The following is an 11,362-nucleotide window of genomic DNA, read 5'->3' as shown; positions in this document are numbered from 1 at the left end:
AACGAGCTAGTCAAGTAGAGGCATACTAGTGACACTGTGTTTGTCTATGTATTCACACAAGTATTATGTTTCCAGTTAATACAATTCTAGCATGAATAATAAACATTTACCATGATATAAGGAAATAAATAATAACTTTATTATTGCCTCTAGGGCATATTTCCTTCAGTCTCCCACTTGCACTAGAGTCAATAATCTAGATTACACAGTAATGATTCTAACACCCATGGAGCCTTGGTGTTGATCATGTTTTGCTCGTGGAAGAGGCTTAGTCAACGGGTCTGCAACATTCAAATCCGTATGTATCTTGCAAATTTCTATGTCTCCCACCTGGACTAGATCCCAGATGGAATTGAAGCTTCTCTTGATGTGCTTGGTTCTCTTGTGAAATCTAGATTCCTTCGCCAAGGCAATTGCACCAGTATTGTCACAAAAAAAATTCATTGGACCCGATGCACTAGGTATGACACCTAGATCGGATATGAACTCCTTCATCCAGACTACTTCATTTGCTGCTTCCGAAGCAGCTATGTACTCCGCTTCACACGTAGATCCCGCCACGACGCTTTGTTTAGAACTGCACCAACTGACAGCTCCACCGTTCAATGTAAACACGTATCCGGTTTGCGATTTAGAATCGTCCGGATCAGTGTCAAAGCTTGCATCGACGTAACCATTTATGACTAGCTCTTTGTCACCTCCATAAATGAGAAACATATCCTTAGTCCTTTTCAGGTATTTTAGGATGTTCTTGACCGTTGTCCAGTGATCCACTCCTGGATTACTTTGGTACCTCCCTACTAGACTTATAGCAAGGCACACATCAGGTCTAGTACACAACATTGCATACATGATAGAGCCTATGGCTGAAGCATAGGGAACATCTTTCATCTTCTCTCTATCTTCTGCATTGGTCGGGCATTGAGTCTTACTCAACTTCACACCTTGTAACACAGGCAAGAACCCTTTATTTACTTGATCCATTTTGAACTTCTTCAAAACTTTGTCAAGGTATGTGCTTTGTGAAAGTCCAATTAAGCGTCTTGATCTATCTCTATAGATCTTGATGCCCGATATATAAGCAGCTTCACCGAGGTCTTTCATTGAAAAACTCTTATTCAAGTATCCCTTTATGCTATCCAGAAATTCTATATCATTTCCAATCAATAATATGTCATCCACATATAATATCAGAAATGCTACAGAGCACCCACTCACTTTCTTGTAAATACAGGCTTCTCCAAAAGTCTGTATAAAACCAAACATTTATTCCTACTCCGAGAGGCTTGCACCAGTCCATAAATGGATCGCTGGAGCTTGCACACTTAGTTTTGACATCCATTTGCCAAATTTCATAATCATAAAATGCGGCAATTGCTAACATGATTCGGACAGACTTAAGCATCGCTACGGGTGAGAAAGTCTCATCATAGTCAATCCCTTGAACTTGTTGAAAACCTTTCGCAACAAGTCGAGCTTTATAGACAGTAACATTACTGTCAGCGTTAGTCTTCTTCTTGAAGATCCATTTATTCTCAATGGCTTGCCGATCATCGGGCAAGTCAATGATACGTCTTCAACGTATCTATAATTTTTGATTGCTCCATGCTATATTATCTACTGTTTTGGACTATATTGGGCTTTATTTTCCACTTTTATATTATTTTTGGGACTAACCTATTAACCGGAGGCCCAGCCCAGAATTGTTGTTTTTTGCCTATTTCAGTGTTTCGAAGAAACGGAATATCAAACGGAGTCCAAACGGAATGAAACCGTCGAGAATGTGATTTTCTCACCGAACGTGATCCAAGAGACTTGGACCCTATGCCAAGGCATCGGAGAGGCGGTCACGAGGGTGGGGGGCGCCCCCCTAGGGCGCGCCCCCTGCCTCGTGGGCCCCTCGGTGCTCCTCCGACGTACTTCTTCCTCCTATATATACCTACGTACCCCCAAACGATCAGAACAGGAGCCAAAAACCTAATTCCACCGCCGCAACTTTCTGTATCCACGAGATCCCATCTTGGGGCCTGTTCCGGAGCTCCGCCGGAGAGGGCCGTCATCACGGAGGGCTTCTACATCATCATAGCCTCTCCGATGAAGTGTGAGTAGTTTACCTCAGACCTTCGGGTCCATAGTTAGTAGCTAGATGGCTTCTTCTCTCTTTTTGGATCTCAATACAAAGTTCTCCCCCTCTCTCATGGAGATCTATTCGATGTAATCTTCTTTTTGCGGTGTGTTTGTTGAGACCGATGAATTGTGGGTTTATGATCAAGTCTATCTATGAATAATATTTGAATCTTCTCTGAATTCTTTTATGTATGATTGGTTATCTTTGGAAGTCTCTTCAAATTATCCGTTTGGTTTGGCCAACTAGATTGGTAGTTCTTGCCATGGGAGAAGTGCTTAGCTTTGGGTTCGATCTTGTGGTGTCCTTTCCCAGTGACAGAAGGGGCAGCAAGGCACGTATTGCATCGTTGCCATCGAGGATAACAAGATGGGGTTTATTTCATATTGCATGAATTTATCTCTCTACATCATGTCATCTTGCTTAAGGCGTTACTCTGTTTTTAACTTAATACTCTAGATGCATGCTGGATAGCGGTCGATGAGTGGAGTAATAGTAGTAGATGCAGAATCGTTTCGGTCTACTTGTCACGGACGTGATGCCTATATACATGATCATGCCTAGATATTCTCATAACTATGCTCAATTCTATCAATTGCTCAACAGTAATTTGTTCACCCACCGTAGAATACTTATGCTCTTGAGAGAAGCCACTAGTGAAACCTATGGCCCCCGGGTCTATTCTCATCATATCAATCTCCATCACTTTAATCTTGCTTTGCTTTTTACTTTGCTTTTACTTTTTACTTTGCATCTCTATACCAAAAATACCAAAAATATTATATCTATCAGATCTCACTCTCGTAAGTGACCGTGAAGGGATTGACAACCCCTAGTCACGTTGGTTGCGAGTAGCTATCGCTTGTGCAGGTACGAGGGACTTGAGCGTGGCCTCCTACTGGATTGATACCTTGGTTCTCAAAAACTGAGGGAAATACTTACGCTACTCTGCTGCATCATCCCTTCCTCTTCGGGGAAAACCAACGCAAGCTCAATACGTAGCAAGAAGGATTTCTGGCGCCATTGCCGGGGAGTCTACGCAAAAAGTCAACATACGAAGTACCCATCACAATCCCTATCTCTCGCATTACATTATTTGCCATTTGCCTCTCGTTTTCCTCTCCCCCACTTCACCCTTGCCGTTTTATTCGCCCTCTCTATCTCTCTATCCTCCCTCTCTGTTTGCCTCTTTTCCCTCGCCATGTCAGAACCAAATAGAGTTGGGGGTTCTCTCCCAAGTTCTAGTGCTTTAGACAATCCTGCTATCTTATCTAAACTCATAAATCGGAATGCTATAGAACAACTTGCCGGAGTTATCAATGAGAACCTTAGTAATTTTGATGAAGATGATTCTGGAATTTTTCGTTATTTACTTGATGAATCTTTGAAAGATGCTTGGGATAGGCTGTTAAGGATCCGGGCTAGCTATGTACCCCAATATCAAATTGAGGTTTACTTAAAAAGCTTTTATGTTGGGCTACCCGCTTCGTTCAAACAAGTTTTAGATTCTATTTTCGAGGGGGGTTTTCTGGAAGGGGACCCCATAGATACCTATGAGAGGATGAAAACTATATTTGGGTACCCCATTAATGAGAAAACTGAAATCACATCTCTCTTGCTTTCTTACCAAAACGAATCTATTAAAGAGATAAAAGCTAGCCTAGATGCCAATTTCCGCAACATTCTTAATATTTCTTCTACCATTAATGGACATGTACTCTGTCAAAATAGAAAGATTAATTCCATAGATAACAAGTTTGCTATCTTTTTCTCTAAAACCAAAGATGGCAATACCTAGATCTATCCTCGCTTTTATGCCTAGCTAGGGGCGTTAAACGATAGCGCTTGTTGGGAGGCAACCCAATTTTATTTTTATTCCTTGCCTTTTGCTTATGCTTAGTAATAAATAAATTATTTAGCCTATGTTTTGGTTGTGTTTTTTGTGCTTAATTAGTTTTTGTGCCAAGTAGAACCGTTGGGAAGACTTGGGGAAAGTCTTGTTGAACTTGCTGTAAAAAACAGAAACTTTAGCGCTCACGAGAACTGCTGTCATTTTTATTTTAAAAGTGCTATTTAGTTAATTCTTTTTGAAGATGATTAATAGATAAATTCCTCACGTCCAGCAATTTATTTTAGAATTTTTGGGTTTCCAGATCTTGCTCTAGCTACAGATTACTACAGACTGTTCTGTTTTTGACAGATTCTGTTTTTCGTGTGTTGTTTGCTTATTTTGATGAATCTATGGTTAGTAAAATAGTTTATAATCCATAGAGAAGTTGGAATACAGTAGGTTTAACACCAATATAAATTAAGAATGAGTTCATTACAGTACCTTGAAGTGGTCTTTTGTTTTCTTTCGCTAACGGAGCTCACGAGTTTTCTACTTTAAGTTTTGTGTTGTGAAGTTTGCAAGTTTTGGGTGAATTCTTTTGATGGATTATGGAACAAGGAGTGGAAAGAGCCTAAGATTGGGGATGCCCATGGCACCCCCAAGATAATCCAAGGACACCAAAAAGTCAAAGCTTGGGGATGCCCCGGAAGGCATCCCCTCTTTCGTCCACTTCCATCGGTAATTTACTTGGAGCTATATTTTTATTCACCAACATGATATGTGTTTTTCTTGGAGCGTCTTGTATTATTTGTGTCTTGTGTCTTAGTATGCCACAATCATTGTAACACCCCGGATGTGATTTACCTTATACGTACTCCAACTCTTGCCGTTTCTGGCACTAAGTTATTTTATTTCCTCGGGTTCGGGTTTTTGTCTCTGCATGTTGTTGCCGTTGTCATGCATCTCATATCATGTCATCATGTGCATTGCATTTGCATACGTGTTCGTCTCATGCATACGAGCATTTTCCCCGTTGTCCGTTTTGCATTCCGGCGCTCCTATCTCCTCCGGTGGTCCTTTCTACCTTCTTTTCGTGTGTGGGGGTTAAACATTTCCGGATTGGACCGAGACTTGCCATGCGGCCTTGGTTTACTACCGGTAGACCGCCTGTCAAGTTTCGTACCATTTGGACTTCGTTTGATACTCCAACGGTTAACCGAGGGACCGAGAAGGCCTCGTGTGTGTTGCCGCCCAACTCCCTTCCAATTTGGCCCAAAACCCACCAAAACCCTCTCCATCATCTAGAGCGTTCGATCACGATCGCGTGGCCGAAAACCGCACCTCATTTGGACTCTCCTAGCTCCCTCTATGCCTATATAAAGAACCCCCTCCGAAATTCACAGTTCTTCTTCCCCGAAACCCTAGATCCCCTTCCTCTCCGCGCGCCGGACAATGTCCGGGCGCACCGGACACGTCCGCCGCCGTGCCCCAGCCAACCAGCTTCTGCCACGTGTCCCGGGCGGGTTCCCACTTCACCGCCGCCGCCAGGGCCCGTGGGGCCCATCGCCGGCCCTCCCCGGCCCGTTGCACCAGGCGCCGCCCCGCGCCTCCTCTTCCCCGCGGCCGAGCCCACCTCGCCGCCCGACGCCTCCGGCCACCGCGGCCATCGCCGGAGCAGCGCGCCGCCAGCGCCCGGCCATCTCCTCCGGCGAGCCACTGCTCCGCCCACTCCCTCGCCGACGGCCGCCTCCGTCACCAACCTCGCCGCCGCGCGCCAAGTCCAGCCACCACGCCGCCCCGGCGAGCTCCCTCCACCTCGTCGGCATCCTTCCACGAACTCCGGCCACCGTCCGCGCAAACTCCGGCAAGCCCCAGCGATCTCGATTTCCGCGCTCGGCCAGATCCAGATATGAAATATCTCAGGGTTGACTTTCCCCCGAAACCCTAATTAAATTACATTTTCATCGTGCTATAACTCCGCATCTGTAGCTCCGTTTTGTGCATGTAGCATATCAAAATGTTCGACTCAGAGAGCACATCATTTCATCTCATTGCATCATTTTCATTTGAGCTCATCTTGATGCCCGAAATGCTGTTGGAAGAGAGCTATTTGAGATAATTGTCAGATCTGCTGCTTCAAATAGCTATTTGTCATTTTTGTCATGATTAATGTGTGCATGATATGCTCCTGAGCTCTACATGTGTTTTGTTATATGCTTTGCCATCTTTACAGAGGTGCTATCCATGTATTTTTGTGACATGTGTGGTGACTAGCACAAGCTCGCAAAGTAGTGCATTCGTTAATGCTGATTTCAGGGACTTAGAATTTCACCAAGTCCTTGATCTGTTTTTTTATCAATATGCCATATGTTCATATTATTTCCTAGTGATCCGTGCCTCTTTTGAGGATGATCAGTAAGGATGATTTGTTAATATTGTGGTGCTCTATCCATCCATGTCTTTGTTTGTAATTATGGAGCACCCTAGCTTGAGTCAATCGAGCTCTACTTTTGCTATTTCGTGAATCCTGGCAGATTGTTTACTTGTTAGCGATTTTGCCGAGGATGTTGTTGTTGATCCGTGTATGCTATGTTGTTGTTCTTTCCATGTCTAGTTTCTATGATATGTATTCTTGATGGGTGTATGCTTAGTTTGTCATGCCTTGCTCCGTAGTGAGTGCATCGAGCTCGTGAACATGCCTACTCGTTAATAGATTTGCATGCTCCAGTTTTTCACCAAGTCTGTAATCTGATTATGTTTTTGCCATGTTCTCATCCTTGCAATTGTATTTTCTGATCCCTTTTGGCTCAAGGTCACTAAGGGACTTTTGTTGAGTGCTTTGAGTATCTTCATGTCATGCCTTGCTTTGCCATGTTAAGTTCCTGTAGCATATAGTTTTCATGCTCCAAAGTGTGCTACCTGATCTGAAATTCCAGGCTTGTGTTAATTTCACTAAGTCTGAAACCTGTTTATCGTTTGCGTTTTTGCCATCCTTGTTTGAACCTGTTAATGGATGAATTGGCCATAGCTCAGTGTTCATCTTTTATCAAGCGTCATGAGTCGATCCCTGCCATGTATTTTGTTGCCATGTTTGAGTGTTGTAGGATATCTAACTTGATGCATTTAGATGGCTACTTGCTGTTTATCCCAGACCGGTGCCATATTTGTTTTGCTTGCCATTTCCAAACCGTGCATCCGATTCCGGTGTTCTTTATATTGATTTCAACCGAAATCACCTCATCTTTCCAGTGGCACTCTTGGATTTCTAAGTTGAGGCCAGGTTCAATCATTCCTTGTCAAATCTTGCATATGAATCCCATATCGCATCCCGCATAGCATACCATGTTTGCATCATGTTGTTTGGGCTTTGCACGTGGTTGATTGTATTCCTTTTGCTTGTTTGTCTTGTTTGGGTAGAGCCGGGAGACAAGTTCGCTAACGAGGAGCCCGTTGAGTTTGCTTATGAGGATCAAGTCAACTCTGACAACTTTGCAGGCAAGATGATCATACCCTCGAAATCACTTCTATCTTTGCTTGCTAGATGCTCGCTCTTTTGCTATGTCTATGCTACGATGCCTACCACTTGCTTATCATGCCTCCCAAATTGCCATGTCAAACCTCTAACCCACCATGTCCTAGCAAACCGTTGATTGGCTATGTTACCGCTTTTGCTCAGCCCCTCTTATAGTGTTGCTAGTTGCAGGTGAAGTTTGGAGATCGTTCCTTGTTGGAACATTGATTATTATTGGGATATCATTATATTACCTTGTTATCTTAATGCATCTATATACTTGGTAAAGGGTCGAAGGCTCGGCCTTTTGCCTAGTGTTTTGTTCCACTCTTGCCGCCCTAGTTTCCGTCATATCGGTGTTATGTTCCCGGATTTTGCGTTCCTTACGCGGTTGGGTGATAATGGGAACCCCTTGACATTTCGCCTTGAATAAAACTCTTCCAGCAATGCCCAACATTGGGTTTACCATTTGCCACCTAGCCTTTTTCCCTTGGGTTTCGCGGACTCAAGGGTCATCTTTATTTTAACCCCCCCGGGCCAGTGCTTCTCTAAGTGTTGGTCCAACTGAGCGATGTCCGGGGCTACCAGGGGCAACTCTGGGCTGGCCTACCCGACGTCTTGCTCATCCGGTGTGCCCTAATAACGAGATATGTGCAGCTCCTATCGGGATTTGTCGGCACATCTGGGTGGTGTTGCTGGTTTAGTTTTACCCTTGTCGAGGATGTCTTGTAGAACCGGGATGCCGAGCCTGATCGGAATGTCTCGGGAGAAGGTTTATCCTTCGTTGACCGTGAGAGCTTGTGATGGGCTAAGTTGGGACTCCCCTGCAGGGATTGAACTTTCGAAAGCCGTGCCCGCGGTTATGGGCAGATGGGAATTTGTTAATGTCCGGTTGTAGATAACTTGAACCTTAACTTAATTAAAATGAATCAACTGCATGTGTTACCGTGATGGTCTCTTCTCGGCGGAGTCCGGGAAGTGAACACGGTGTTGGAGTAATGTTTGCGGTAGGTTGTTCTATAGTTCTTCGTTCGTGTTTTTCCTTCTCTTCTGGCTCTCTTTTGTGGACAGGTTAGCCACCATATATGCTAGTCGCTTGCTGCAGCTCCACATATTACCTTGCCTTACCTATAAGCTTAAATAGTCTTGATCGCGAGGGTGCGAGATTGCTGAGTCCCCGTGGCTCACAGATTACTTCCAAACAGATGCAGGGCCCGATGACTCCGTTCCAGATGATGCGCTTGAGCTCAAGTGGGAGTTCGATGAATCCACCCGCCGTTACTATGTGTCTTTCCCTGATGATCAGTAGTGGTGCCCAGTTGGGGCGATCGGGACCATGTCGCTTGTTGGGGTTGATCTTTTATTTTGGTACCGTAGACGGACCATGAGTGTATTGGATGATTGTAATGCTATTTATGTACCCTGTGTGACGTGGCGAGTGTAAGCCAACTATGTACCTTTCCCCTTATTATCTATTTACATGGGTTGTTGTGAAGATTACCTTACTTGCGACATTGCTTTCAATGCGGTTATGCCTCTAAGTCGTGCTTCGACACGTAGGAGATATAGCCGCATCGAGGGCGTTACAATCATCCTTGCTGCACACACATTTTGAGAGAGCCATACATGAATTGAAATTTGATAGAATACTCTATGTGCTTCACTTATATCTTTTGAGATTTGTAGTTTTGCTCTATGTGCTTCACTTATATCTTTTGAGCGTTATAATTTTGCTCTATGTGCTTCCCTTAGATCTTTTAGAGCACGGTGGTGGATTTTGTTTTAAAGAAACTATTGATCTCTCATGCTTCACTTAAATTATTTTGAGAGTCTCTTAATAGCATGGTAATTTGCTTAATAATAATATGCATGGTATTCAAGATTTGTGAAACTTTCTTTTGAGTGTGTTGAATACTAAGAAAAGATTGAAGCATGATAATTGTTTTGAGGTATGGAGGTGATAATATTGAAGTCATGCTAGTTGAGTAGTTGTGAATTTAAAGAATACTTATGTTAAAGTTTGTGATTCCCGTAGCATGCACGTATGGTGAACCGTTATGTGATGAAGTCGGAGCATGATTTATTTATTGATTGTCTTCCTTATGAGTGGCGGTCTGGGACGAGCGATGGTCTTTTCCTACCAATCTATCCCCCTAGGAGCATGCACGTAATACTTTGCTTTGATAACTTCTAGATTTTTGCAATAAGTATATGAGTTCTTTATGACTAATGTTGAGTCCATGGATTATACGCACTCTCACCCTTCCACCTTTGCTAGCCTCTCTAATACCGCGCACTTTTCGCCGGTATCATACACCTACCATATACCTTCCTCAAAACAGCCACCATACCTACCTATCATGGCATTTCCATAGCCATTCCGAGATATATTGCCATGCAACTTTCCACCATCTAGTTCATCATGACACATTCATCATTGTCATATTGCATATCCCGGTACACCACCGGAGGCATTCACATAGAGTCATATTTTGTTCTAAGTATCAAGTTGTAATTGTTGAGTTGTAAGAAAAATAAAAGTGTGATGATCATCATTATTAGAGCAATGTCCCAGTGAGGAAAGGATGATGGAGACTATGATTCCCCCATAAGTCGGGATGAGACTCCGGACGAAAAATAAATAAAAAAAAGAGGCCAAAGAAGCCCAAATAAAAAGAGGCCATAAAAAAGAAAAAAAGAGAAAAGGCCCAAATAAAAAAATATATAAAAAAATGAGAGAAAAAGAGAGAAGGGACAATGTTACTATCCTCTTACCACACTTGTGCTTCAAAGTAGCACCATGATCTTCATAGTAGAGAGTCTCTCATGTTATCACTTTCATATACTAGTGGGAATTTTATATTATAGAACTTGGCTTGTATATTCCAATGATGGGCTTCCTCAAATTTCCCTAGGTCTTCATGAGCAAGCAAGTTGGATGCACACCCACTTAGTTTCTTTTTGAGCTTTCATATGCTTATAGCTCTAGTGCATCCGTTGCATGGCAATCCCTACTCACTCACATTGATATCTATTGATGGGAATCTCCTTAGCCCGTTGATACACCTAGTTGATGTGAGACTATCTTCTCCTTTTTGTCTTCTCCACAACCACCATTCTATTCCACCTATAGTGCTATATCCATGGCTCACGCTCATGTATTGCGTGAAGATTGAAAAAGTTTTGAAAAAGTTAGAGTATGAAACAATTGCTTGGCTTGTCATCAGGGTTGTGCATGATTTAAATACTTTGTGTGGTGAAGATAGAGCATAGCCAGACTATATGATTTTGTAGGGATAACTTTCTTTGGCCATGTTATTTTGAGAAGACATAATTGCTTTGTTAGTATGCTTGAAGTATTATTTTTTTATGTCAATATAAACTTTTGTCTTGAATCTTTCGAATCTGAATATTCATATCACAATTAAGAAGATTTGCATTGAAATTATGCCAAGTAGCACTCCGCATCAAAAATTCTCTTTTTATCATTTACCTACTCGAGGACGAGCAGGAATTAAGCTTGGGGATGCCTGTTACGTCTCCAACGTATCTATAATTTTTGATTGCTCCATGCTATATTATCTACTGTTTTGGACTATATTGGGCTTTATTTTCCACTTTTATATTATTTTTGGGACTAACCTATTAACCGGAGGCCCAGCCCAGAATTGTTGTTTTTTGCCTATTTCAGTGTTTCGAAGAAACGGAATATCAAACGGAGTCCAAACGGAATGAAACCTTCGGGATCGTGATTTTCTCACCGAACGTGATCCAGGAGACTTGGACCCTACGCCAAGGCATTGGAGAGGTGGTCACGAGGGTGGGGGGCGCCCCCCTAGGGCGCGCCCCCTGCCTCGTGGGCCCCTCGGTGCTCCTCCAACGTACTTCTTCCTCC

The sequence above is a fragment of the Triticum urartu genome, chromosome 7 (genome assembly GCF_003073215.2).
Source record: "Triticum urartu cultivar G1812 chromosome 7, Tu2.1, whole genome shotgun sequence".
NCBI classification, from domain to species: domain Eukaryota; kingdom Viridiplantae; phylum Streptophyta; class Magnoliopsida; order Poales; family Poaceae; genus Triticum; species Triticum urartu.
The sequence above is the reverse complement of the archived record's forward strand: the minus strand, read 5'-3'. Positions refer to the sequence as shown.